Genomic DNA, 10,755 nt, shown 5'->3' with positions numbered 1-10,755 from the left:
CTACTTATCAGAATCTTTGCCTGCGCCCACTGCTTCCTGCATTCCTTCCTACTTGTACCGCGTTTTACCCGTCCTGCTTGCTTGCTTCACCGCCTGCCCGCGCTGCGCCTTGACCCGCTGCACGCCTTTCATTGCTGGCTGATCTCTACCCGCACCGTTGGTCAGGATCAGGGAGTGGGGTGAGGCGTGCAGGGCTGCTCCCTCAGTTGAAAGATGAGGGTGGAGGTTTACAAAACTGGAGAAGTAGGTAATGACAAATGGGAAGATGAACAAATTAAGTCAGGCCTAAAAAGGCACAGAAACTTGGTAACAGCCACCGATGTGCTCCAAAAATAATTTGAGCAACCACAAAAGCAGGTAGAACAACCAGTACTGCACTACTCAGTTTTGACTGAGAACAACCTTGTCAGACACCGGTACAAGGCAGGCAGGTAACTGCAGTAGCTGGCTGCGTATGTGCAGGAAGGACTGACTGTTGAGCACGTGGAGGAGTAATGCTGGATGTTGAAGAAACTTCAGTCAATATGCCTGAATCATTTTAATCTTTGAAGATGTAACACTTTCCCTATATGTGGAAATCACACCTAAATAGGGAAAGGAGAGAATTAGTACTATTGTTGTGAACGGAGTGTAAAATCAGTGGTGGTGAGAGTGATGTATTTAGGAGGTCAGAGTGACTACCAAGGCAGAAAACATCATTATGGAAAATCTCCAATTACCCCCACAATAAGTGAGTAAATGTCACATCAGCATATTATGTGGTTGCTACATTTAGATACCACAAAGGCTTGATTTTTGGAGCAGCTGTTTGGAGAACATGAAAGAAGCATCTGGATTTAATGCTCACTTGTGTGAGGGGCTGTTAAAACAGTAATGCATAGCAGTGAATATAATGTATTCAATCTGGTGACATTGAAGGAACAACATTAACAAAGAAATTCCTTCCTCAAGAGGTTATTAAAAAATGAATAAACCAAAAGGATAACATGGTTGTAAGAAGCATGGAGATTCTAAAATCAGAGGAGTTATATCACCACAAAGAAAAAGTTATGGCTACAAAGCACCATTAAAAAAGGCTGTGGAAATATTAAAGATAAAATACCCTTCACAATGTAAAGGTGGTGTACACCATGTCCATATGCCAGCAGAGAAAATCCTGAAAGGTTAGAAACTATCAAATTAATCTGGCAGTAACTACACAAGGTAGATTTGAGCAGATTCTGTTTCCTCGCATGGATCCCAACTACAGCCCACTGACCTGCATGAGGTTGCTAAAGACATGAGCAAGGACTGGCTGACAGACAGAGGACACAGCTTTTTTGGCATGCAATGATCTTAGTCCACCTCTGATGTGAGGGGGACATTTGTTCCCCAAGGACTTGACACCGCTGGTGGAGAGATTTGAGCTTCTTCCATGTATCAACCTGCCTGTCCTCACCTTCTCTTCTAGTTTTAGTACTGGATGAATCTCTTTCCCCTTCCAGAAGGTCTGGTGAGATGTCAATATGAGCAGCAGTGTCAGGATCTACACCCCTCCACTTTCACTTGCTTAGGAATTGTTTGTGAGGGAAGGCTGAAAGTTTTCCTTTGTCAACCATCCCTGAAGATCAGGACCTGTGAGAGGCAGAACTTTGGCTTCATTTCAACCGGCCATGCTCATGCTGTTATCTCATCTGCCTGTGAAGCTGTTCTCAGGGCTCCAAGAGCACTAACATGCCCTTAGGCCAGCCTCACTGCGGGAGCTCAGGACCTCTGGACAGCGAACCAACATGCTTTTGCAGAAGTAATTTATTGTTTACATTACACACTTATTTATACATTCTGAAACTACTGTTCACGCAATCACACATCCTTTCATTGGTTCCCCTATCCTGTCCACGCATTCTGCGCGCACTCCTCAAGGCACAGGATTGGTTACGGTTACAGTCCAGGTGTTCAACCGTCCTCTGTTATCTGGCTCTTGTGGTCCTGTTTTCTTGTTTTCCAGCTTCTTCTTTCGTAATTTTTGAATAGTTTATGTCTCAGCAACCTTGAAAAGTTCCAGAGGGTCTGATAATAAATTCTAAATACGGTTTGGCTGGAGCACATTATGGTCCAAGCTGTTCAGATGCATTACTACACCTCACTTAGGGCTTGCAACCCAGCCCTGCCCAGGAGCCCCAGCTCATGTTAACCCTGGACCTTCAGTCCCCATCTGAGTTGTGTCGAGGTGTGATTGTCTCCAGCGCTCTCACCAATGTGCCTATGGCCATGGCCATGGCCAGCCCTGAATCTCTCTGACCCAGACCTGCAGCCTGCTTGCCTGACCTAACCTTAGCTCTGCCTTGCTACTACAGACCTGCCATGCACTGGGTGTGTTCCTGGTCACCATCACTGGCCTCATGCTGATTCCAACCTGCAGACTGACTTTCCAGGTTGACCTCAGACCTGCCTCATCCCTATGAGCTGCTCAACAGTCTGGGCTGCCCATGAAACAGCCTCACCATGGTGGGGCTGACCATGGCAGGGCTGACCATAGCCTCCTGCAGATGTGCTATTCTGAGTGACTACCTGCGGGTAGCATGCGGTGCTCCCCTGAGACACTGCTCTGGTGAAGTTCCAAATGTTTTCTCTCTCCTCTAACAGAAGCTTTTCACAATAAGCAGCCTCAGAGGTACATGGACAGAGATGCACAAGTTGGAGCTGTCAGCATCCAGCCTGAGTGCACAGCAGTCAAAATACAAGAACCTGTTTGTTGAGTTGATCTGCTTAGTAGATCTCCAAGATGTTTGAAAACAAGCAAAGAACAGCATTCAAAGGGCTTTGCCTAAAGCTGAATATTTGCATGCTGAGAAGAACCCAGCTTACCTGACACTGTTATTGCAGCACGGGGACATTAAGAATTGCAATGCTGGCAATAACAGGTTCGGAAACCTCACTTCCCCCTGCAGTTACATGGTAGAGCAAAGAATTTTCTGCTGCTCCCACTGAGTTCAGCAGGAACATGTCTGGTCCTCAAACCCTTGACTTTGACCTTGACTATTAGAAAGGATAACAGATAAAGAGTTATAACCCACTTCTAGTGCTCGCTATAGGATTTCTGTTTTCAATATGTATTAGTCAGCAGGTGGTGTGCAGGCAGAGCTCAAGACAATATTGGAGAACAAAAGAGATTGAATTTTTAAAAATTGAATCTGTTTTATTTTATTGAAAGGATACAGTAAGAAATAACAACATGCCAAAATTTCAGTTGAGGACACCTATAAACAACAAAATGGAAGCATTTTTTTGTGTTAGTTAAGAACAACCTGAGTAATGGGATGAGCTGAGAAAACAGGCAAAACACTGTGGTGGGATTTCAGATAGATGTCTGAATGGCCACCCCAGAGACAACAAGGCCAGAAAGAAATACCCCCAGAAATACCTCTGCACTGGTCAGAACTGGTGAAAGTGATCTCAAAAATCCCCATCTTTCTTTATGTCTTGAGACTGTGGTGTAGCAGCATGGAAAATGGATGGTGATTGCTGCTACCACTCTGAAAACATCTCCTGAGGAAGCTGCTCAGGTAGGCACAGACAGTCACTGAATCCACACTCACACACACCACAGATAGATCAGCGAAGAAAGGTGGGAAGGGTCTTCTGTATAGAATTCCAGCAAAGTTTATTGCAAACTCACACTGAAGGGATCCAGTGACAAAAGACCAGGATTCACTCCAGTGTCTCACGTTAAGTATGGGGTCAGGAGCCAATGGTCTGGGGACTCAGGGGCGGCACAAGGGCAGGGCAAAGGGCAGTGACCTATAGATACTGAGGTAGATTAACCTAGTGTTGCAGAGCACCATGGGGTAGCCTTTTGTCTCACCCCGAGCACCAAGGTTTTCTCGAAGCCTGTGGTAGGTTCTCCCAGGGCATCCCCCCACAGAAGTTTCCCTAATAGGCTCAAGGGCCTCCACAACTCCCCTGTTTTATGCTACTAAAAAGGCTTCTCCAATGGACTTATGCAGATTCTTAACTAAACAGGAAAACATAAGTAGACAATAAAAACAATGATTCCGACCCACAAAATCCCTTTAACAAAAGATGAAACCCATCCTGTCAGCCCCCATCGTCCAAAAAGTTTGTTGACCCAGCCTGGGTTCTTTTCCACTTTTAAGTCCTTTATTTGCTCCCTCAGCTTCTGGATGTTTGCATGGATAGATTCTGAGTGTAAAGAAAGGTTGAAACAGCACATTCCTTCAAAATCCTGCCAGCCGTGTCCATGGGCAAGTAGTAAAAAGTCTATTGCAGCTCGGTTTTGTAGAGATGTGTGCCTGGTACTTTCAGCATCACTAAGCAGGTCACTGAGTGCAGCGGAGGTGGCATTGGCCTGCTTACTAAGCCAACACCCCAGGTGAGAAAGCTCACTGAGAGCCTAAGCTGCAGCCACCCAAGGTAAAAACAATGAGACTGCAATTCTCTTTATTCCAGTTAGTAACTTGGCTATCACAATTTTCATAAAATTCAGTATATGATCTCTTTTGGCATGACAATTTCCCTTTTTGATTCCAACTTTGAAACAAAGTAATGTTTGGGGTGAGGGTAATGCCGCGGCGGGGTCGATGGCAGGGGTGCCGCGACTACCCTGAAGAAGCTGTCCTGAAAAGGACTGCCCAGGGGCACAGGCATGTCCTCTGCCCGGCGAGTGATCTCAGCTCAGTGGCAGCGTGCAGGCAACGTGGAGAGAGAGACTAGAGCGCTGTATGGCATTCCACCGAGAAATAGCCTTTATTATAGCAGGGCCCTCAGTGAAGGGAGCCAGTGACAGCAGCTCCTCGAACAGGGGAAAAAAACTGGGATATTTATAGGGAAGGAGAGGGGCGGGGGAAACTTGGATACATGTATTGGGGTGGATTGATAGGGAGGGAAACCAATGGGGTGCAACAAATTAACATGTTCAACTCTAGGGCCTCCGGGAGTGACACTTTTTCTCTTCAGGAGAGCAAAGTGTCTCACCTAGGGAGAAGCTCTCCAGGGGAGAGCCCGGATTTTGAGGTTGGTTGGTTCCTCGGCCTCCACAACTCCCCCTTCTTTATTTAATAAAAAGGCATCTCCCAGAGACCTTGTCAACAACTTCTTACAAACAGTAAACATAAATAACTATAATTAAAAGAATCCAAAAAATGTGTTTGTTTTTTTTTTTTAAAACGGAAGCAACCCATCCCTTGAGTCCCCAGCTGCCCAAAAAGTCCTCAAACCATTGGGGCTCCTTTTCAGCCTTGAGTTCCTGAACCACATGTTGGAGTCTCTGGATGCAAGTGTGGATGCCTTCACTGTGACTTGATAGGTTGAAGCAGCACAGTCCATCGAATCCTGGGGCTGTGCTACTAGCCAGGCATCCATAGCTGATGTTTTCGGGAGCATCCAGATGGTCAGGAACTCGAGGATGGTTTTGGTCTCCATTTTCTATAAGAGAACATAAAAAGATTAGCTCTGACTTTGGGGGGGGGTGCTATTTTCTTTTCCCCGTTCTCTCCTGCCTCCCACCTTTTTTTCTGAAAAAAGAAAATATAAGTGGGGAATGGGTATTGGGGATGAGATAGTGGTTTGCTGGTGGGGTCATTTTGTGCATAGGGGACACATGACCAGACAACAGCGGCAGCAGCATTAAGGTGCATCTTTGTGCAAATTAGCAAGTGAGCAGTTTAAGGGTAGGTATTTAAGGTGAGAAAGGGAAGAGGGGGAGGGAAAAGGGAAGGGAAAGGAGTTAGAGGAACTTGTGCGTTTCACAGTGTCGAGCTGTACGTTGGCTCTTGTCTTTTGGCAGTCTTGATGGCACAATGATTTGGCTTATATGAAGTGGGTGGTCTGGCGGTAAGCTGTGTCAGTCGCCGTCTGATCAATGGTCTGGTGGCGGGCCGGCTCGGTGGGCTCCGGAGACGTCTCTGTCTCCAGGCTGCGGTGGCTTGTTGTTTTTGAGAACCTGTGTGGGTCTCAGGAGATTCTGATTGATCTGGTTCGGGTGCAGGGTTTGCAGAGCCTAAGTATGGTTTTATATTTTTCTCTGGGAGCCACCTAGGACCAGATGGTGTTGACACACAAGCATACCCTCTCCCCCAGGTAATCAATGGGAAAGGTCCCAGTGTTTGCTGTGATTCGGGGTCTTTGATCAGCACCGGCAGCTTCTCCTTGAGTTTGGCTTGGGTCGAATTGGAGAAATGCAGTATAACAGGGGGGTCAGGCTCTGTAGGTGAACAAGTCAGAAAATTCCTAACATACAGAGCTTTACAGAGCCTCTCAATGGGAGGAATGATCTCTGTTCCTCCCCGCTGGTTATCAAGGACTCTCTTAAGGTTCTGGTGTGTCCTTTCCACAATTGATTGCCCTGTGGGAGAGTGAGGTTTGCCTGTGGTGTGCCTCACCCCCCACTGGCTGAAGAAATCTCTCAACTTGTGAGACGTGTAAGAGGGTCCATTATCTCTTTTTATTTGCTGGGGGACTCCCAGGGTAGCAAACGCAAGGAGAAAATGTCGGATGGTATGTTTGGCATTTTCTCCTGTGTGGGCTGAGGCAAACACTGCACCAGAAAAAGTGTCCACCGAAACGTGAACCTACTTAACTCTCCCGAAGGACGGGACGTGGGTAACATCAGTCTGCCAAATTTGGCAGCTGTTGAGTCCTCGGGGGTTAACCCCAGAATTTATCGCTGGAACTTTAAAAGATTGACAATTGGGACAGGTGGCAGCTATTGCCTTGGCCTGATCTCTGGGTAACTTGAACATCCTCATCAGGGCAGGGACCTCATCAGAAGATGGTAAAATTGGGATGCAACCGGGTAAGTGGGCATAGGGAGGAGGGCAGAGGAAAGGTCCAGAGCAGCATGGCCAGTGCCGTCCTGGTAAGGGTAGAGAGGCGGCGGGAGGGTGTCAGGGAGACGGCAGCAACCCTGTGCCTGGTGGCTACGTCCACCTGCCAACTGTCCCTCAGGTAGGGAAGAGGGTTTAGGAACACTTGGAGAGGGTAACGGGGACGGGGGTTTCAACTGGGGGCCTGAAACTTCATCAACTCTTTTTCCCTCTTTCTCAACAGAAAGTATAATGGTTTAAAACAAAGGAAAAAACTTGGCAACTGATAAATCTCCCCCTGCCTGAACAGTATATAACTTTCTCCCCACATTGTCCCAAAATTTTCCCAATTTAACAGAAGTAGAATCAACTTTAAAATGTTTAAAAATCCAATGAATAAATCTCTTTAACTCCCCTTTTGAAAACTTAAAATTTCCCACTTTGAGGGTGCCCACAACTTGGATATAAAAATGCCGCGGCGATGGAAAGCCCGGAGCACCGCGACTTCTCTAGAGGCAGCCCTGAAAAGGGCTGGGCCGAAGCGCATGCGAACAGCTTCGAGCAGTCGAGTGATTTCAGCTCGGCTCAGCGGTGGCGGGCAGGCGACACGGGAAGCAGGGATGAGAAAGCTGGTTCAGCGTTCCGCTAAGCACAAACCTTTATTCAGACAGAGCTTCGGCGAAGGGTGCCAGCAACAGCTAATCTACCAAACAGTGGAAAACCCGGGATATTTATAGGAAAGAAGAGGGGTGGGGGGAAGCCCAAGATACCTGTATTGGGGTGGGACAGCAGGGGGGAACACCAATGGGCCACAACAGTTTAACATATCTAACTCAAAGATCCCTGGGAGCAGCACATTGTGTCTCTCTTTCAGAGAAGTATCTTGTCTCCAGGGTAGAGCCAGGATCTCGGGCTGGGCAGGCTCCTCCGCACCCACAACTCCCCCTTCTTTACTTATTAAAAAGGCATCTCCTAGAGAGTTAGCTAATAGCTTCTTAAAACATGAAAACATACTTAGGAAGATAATAACAATTAGGAAAACCCAAAAAATGTTTTTGAGGAGGGAGCCAACCCATCCTTTGAAACCTTAGCTCCCAAAAAGGTCCTCAAGCTACTGGGGCTCCTTTTCAGTCTGGAGTTCCTGGACCGCGTGTTGGGGTCTCTGGATGCGGGCGTGGATGCCTTCACTGGGGCTGGAGAGGTCAAAGCAGCACAGTCCATTAAATTCCTCGCAGCCATGTCCATGGGCCAGGAGCAAAAAGCCTAGAGGGCTGGTGGCGCTGCCCATGGACAAGCACATGTGGTCTTGTTTGAGCGTCTTTGCGAGGGTGATCCACACATTCTCCTGGGGCTGCGCTACTAGCCAGGCATCCACAGCTGATGTTTTCAGGAGCATCCAGATTGTTAGGAACGTCATGAACTCAAGGATGATTTTGCTCTCCATTTTCTATAGCAGGACATAAAAGATTAGCTCTGATTTTTGGAGGGGGGGGGAGCTATTTTCTTTTTCCCCTTCCTCTCCCATCTCCCCCCTCTTTTTAAAAAACAAAAAAAACAAAACAAAACAATTATAAGCAAGGTTATTCTGTGTATTGGGGACACATGACCCGACACCAGCAGCAGCACAGAGGTGCATTTTGGTGTAAACTGACAATTTGGGCTAGGCAACGAGGGCAAGAAGGGGAAGGGGGAGAGAGTTAAGAAGACTTGTGTACTGTCACGGTGTCAGGCGTGACGTTGGCAGTGGTCTCGTTGTGGCCCTAGTAGCAGGACGGTTTGGCCTCTGTCTGGTTGTTGGTCTGGTGGCAGGTCGGTTCTGTGGACTCCAACAACATCTCCACTTCCAGGCTGCAGTGGGCTGCTGTTTTTCTGGACCTGTGTGGGTCTCAGGAGACTTTGAAAGTTCTGAATCTGGTGCAGGGTTTGTAGGGCCTAAGTAAGGTTTTACATTTTTCCCTGGGAGCCACTTAGGTCCTGATGGTGTGGACACACACGCATACCCTCTCCCCCAGGTAATCAATGGGAAAGGTCCTGATGTCTGTTGTGATTCAGGATCTTTGATCAGCACCGGCGGCTTCTCCGTGATTTGGCATGAGTTGAATTAGAGAAGTGCCGTATTACAGGGGGGTCAGGCTCTGTAGGTGAGCAATTTAGAAAGTTCATGACATTTAGAGCCTTACAGAGCCTCTCAATGGGAGGAATGATCTCTGTTCTTCCCCGCTGGTGATCAAGGACTCTTTTTAGGTTTTGGTGGGTCCTCTCTACTATTGATTGCCCTGTAGGGGAATGAGGAATGCCCGTGGTGTGTTTCACCCCCCACTCATTGAAAAAGTCTCTTAATTTGTGAGAGGTGTAAGCAGGTCCATTGTCTGTTTTTATTTGTTCTGGGACTCCCAGGGTAGCAAACGCAAGGAGAAAATGTCGGATGGTGTGCTTGGCATTTTCTCCTGCATGGGCTGAGGCAAACACTGCACCAGAGAAGGTGTCTACGGAGACATGTACGTATTTGACTCTCCCGAAGGATGGGACGATGGCTAAGGCATCTGCCCTCCTGTTTCCTTCAGCAATGGCACCTGGGAGGTCAGAATGTGCCCTCACATGCATGACATAGTAAGGTTGCTTTCTGTGGGAGATAAGATATACTAATTCAGAAAGCAATTTGTATAAATTTGGGTTAGTGACTTCTTTCAGAAATGCATGTTCTGGTCTCCATAGCTATTCCAGCCACATTAGCCAAATCAGTCACCAGATTGAAAGGGTCTTGGAATTTCTCAAAAGCTCTGACAACGGCTGCCAATTCAGCAATCTGTGGTGATCCCTCAACTGCTTGGACATGAGACTCCCACTGCTGTGTCTTGGGGTCCTTCCAAGTCATTACTGACTTGTGGGATTTCCCCAAGCCATCTGTGAAAACTGTCAGAGCCTGGAGTGGTGTTTTGCTCTGTAATGATTTGGGGACCAAATGAAATGTGGTTTTGAAAAGTCTGTGGCCAGGTGGGTGTATAGAAATTTGGCCTGAATAGCTATCGAGAGCAAACTGAAGGCTCTCATTGGTCTGGAGCAAAGGCTCCAAACTTCCAGTTGCCAATGGGAGGAAGATGCATGTGAACTCACACCCTGCAAGAGTGCGGAGACGAACTCTAGCTCTTTTAATGAGTTCAGCCATGATTTCCTGCGGAGTGGTAAAGTGGGCTGGTTATGTGTAAAGATCCACTCGATGATAAGGAGTGGATCCTTCAATGCCATGTCCCATTGAAAGATGAGCGCGTGTAAGCGCGGGGCCTTACCCAGGATAACCAGTTGGAAGGGCAGGCTGGGCTCATAGTGGTGGGTTTGCTGCGAAGACAGGGCCTCCTGGACCTTGGTGATGGATTCCTGGGCCTCCGGCGTGAGGGAGCGTGGTGAGTCGAGGGCTTCGCTGCCACGGAGCAGGTTGAAGAGGGGTGCAAGGACTTCCATCGTTATCCCAAGCAGAGGGCGTATCCAGTTGATGGACCCGCAGAGCTGATGTAGGTCCTGCAGGGTCTTGGGGTCGTCTCTGATGGTCAGCTGCTGGGGCACGATGGTCCGTTCACGGATCCGGAGTCCCAGGTAGGTCCAAGGGCAGGTGTGCTGGATCTTGTCCTCGCGTATCTCAAATCCAGCATCCTCAATTGTCTGGATAGTTTTTTGTAAAGTCTGGTGCAGATAGTCATCAGCAGCAGCACAAACCAGGATGTCATCCATGTAGTGGAGGATGACGGCATCTGGGAACAGGGTCCTCACAGGTGACAGGATGTGGGCGACATACCATTGGCAGATGGTAGGAGAATTTTTCATCCCTTGGGGAAGGACTAGCCAATGGTATCTTTTTAAAGGTGCTTGTCTGTTTGGGGAGGGAACTGAGAATGCAAATCTGGAGGCGTCCCGAGGATGGAGGGGTATGTTGAAAAAACAGTCCTTGATGTCAATG

This window comes from Poecile atricapillus, chromosome 15, assembly GCF_030490865.1.
Source record: "Poecile atricapillus isolate bPoeAtr1 chromosome 15, bPoeAtr1.hap1, whole genome shotgun sequence".
NCBI classification, from domain to species: Eukaryota; Metazoa; Chordata; class Aves; order Passeriformes; family Paridae; genus Poecile; species Poecile atricapillus.
The sequence above is the reverse complement of the archived record's forward strand: the minus strand, read 5'-3'. Positions refer to the sequence as shown.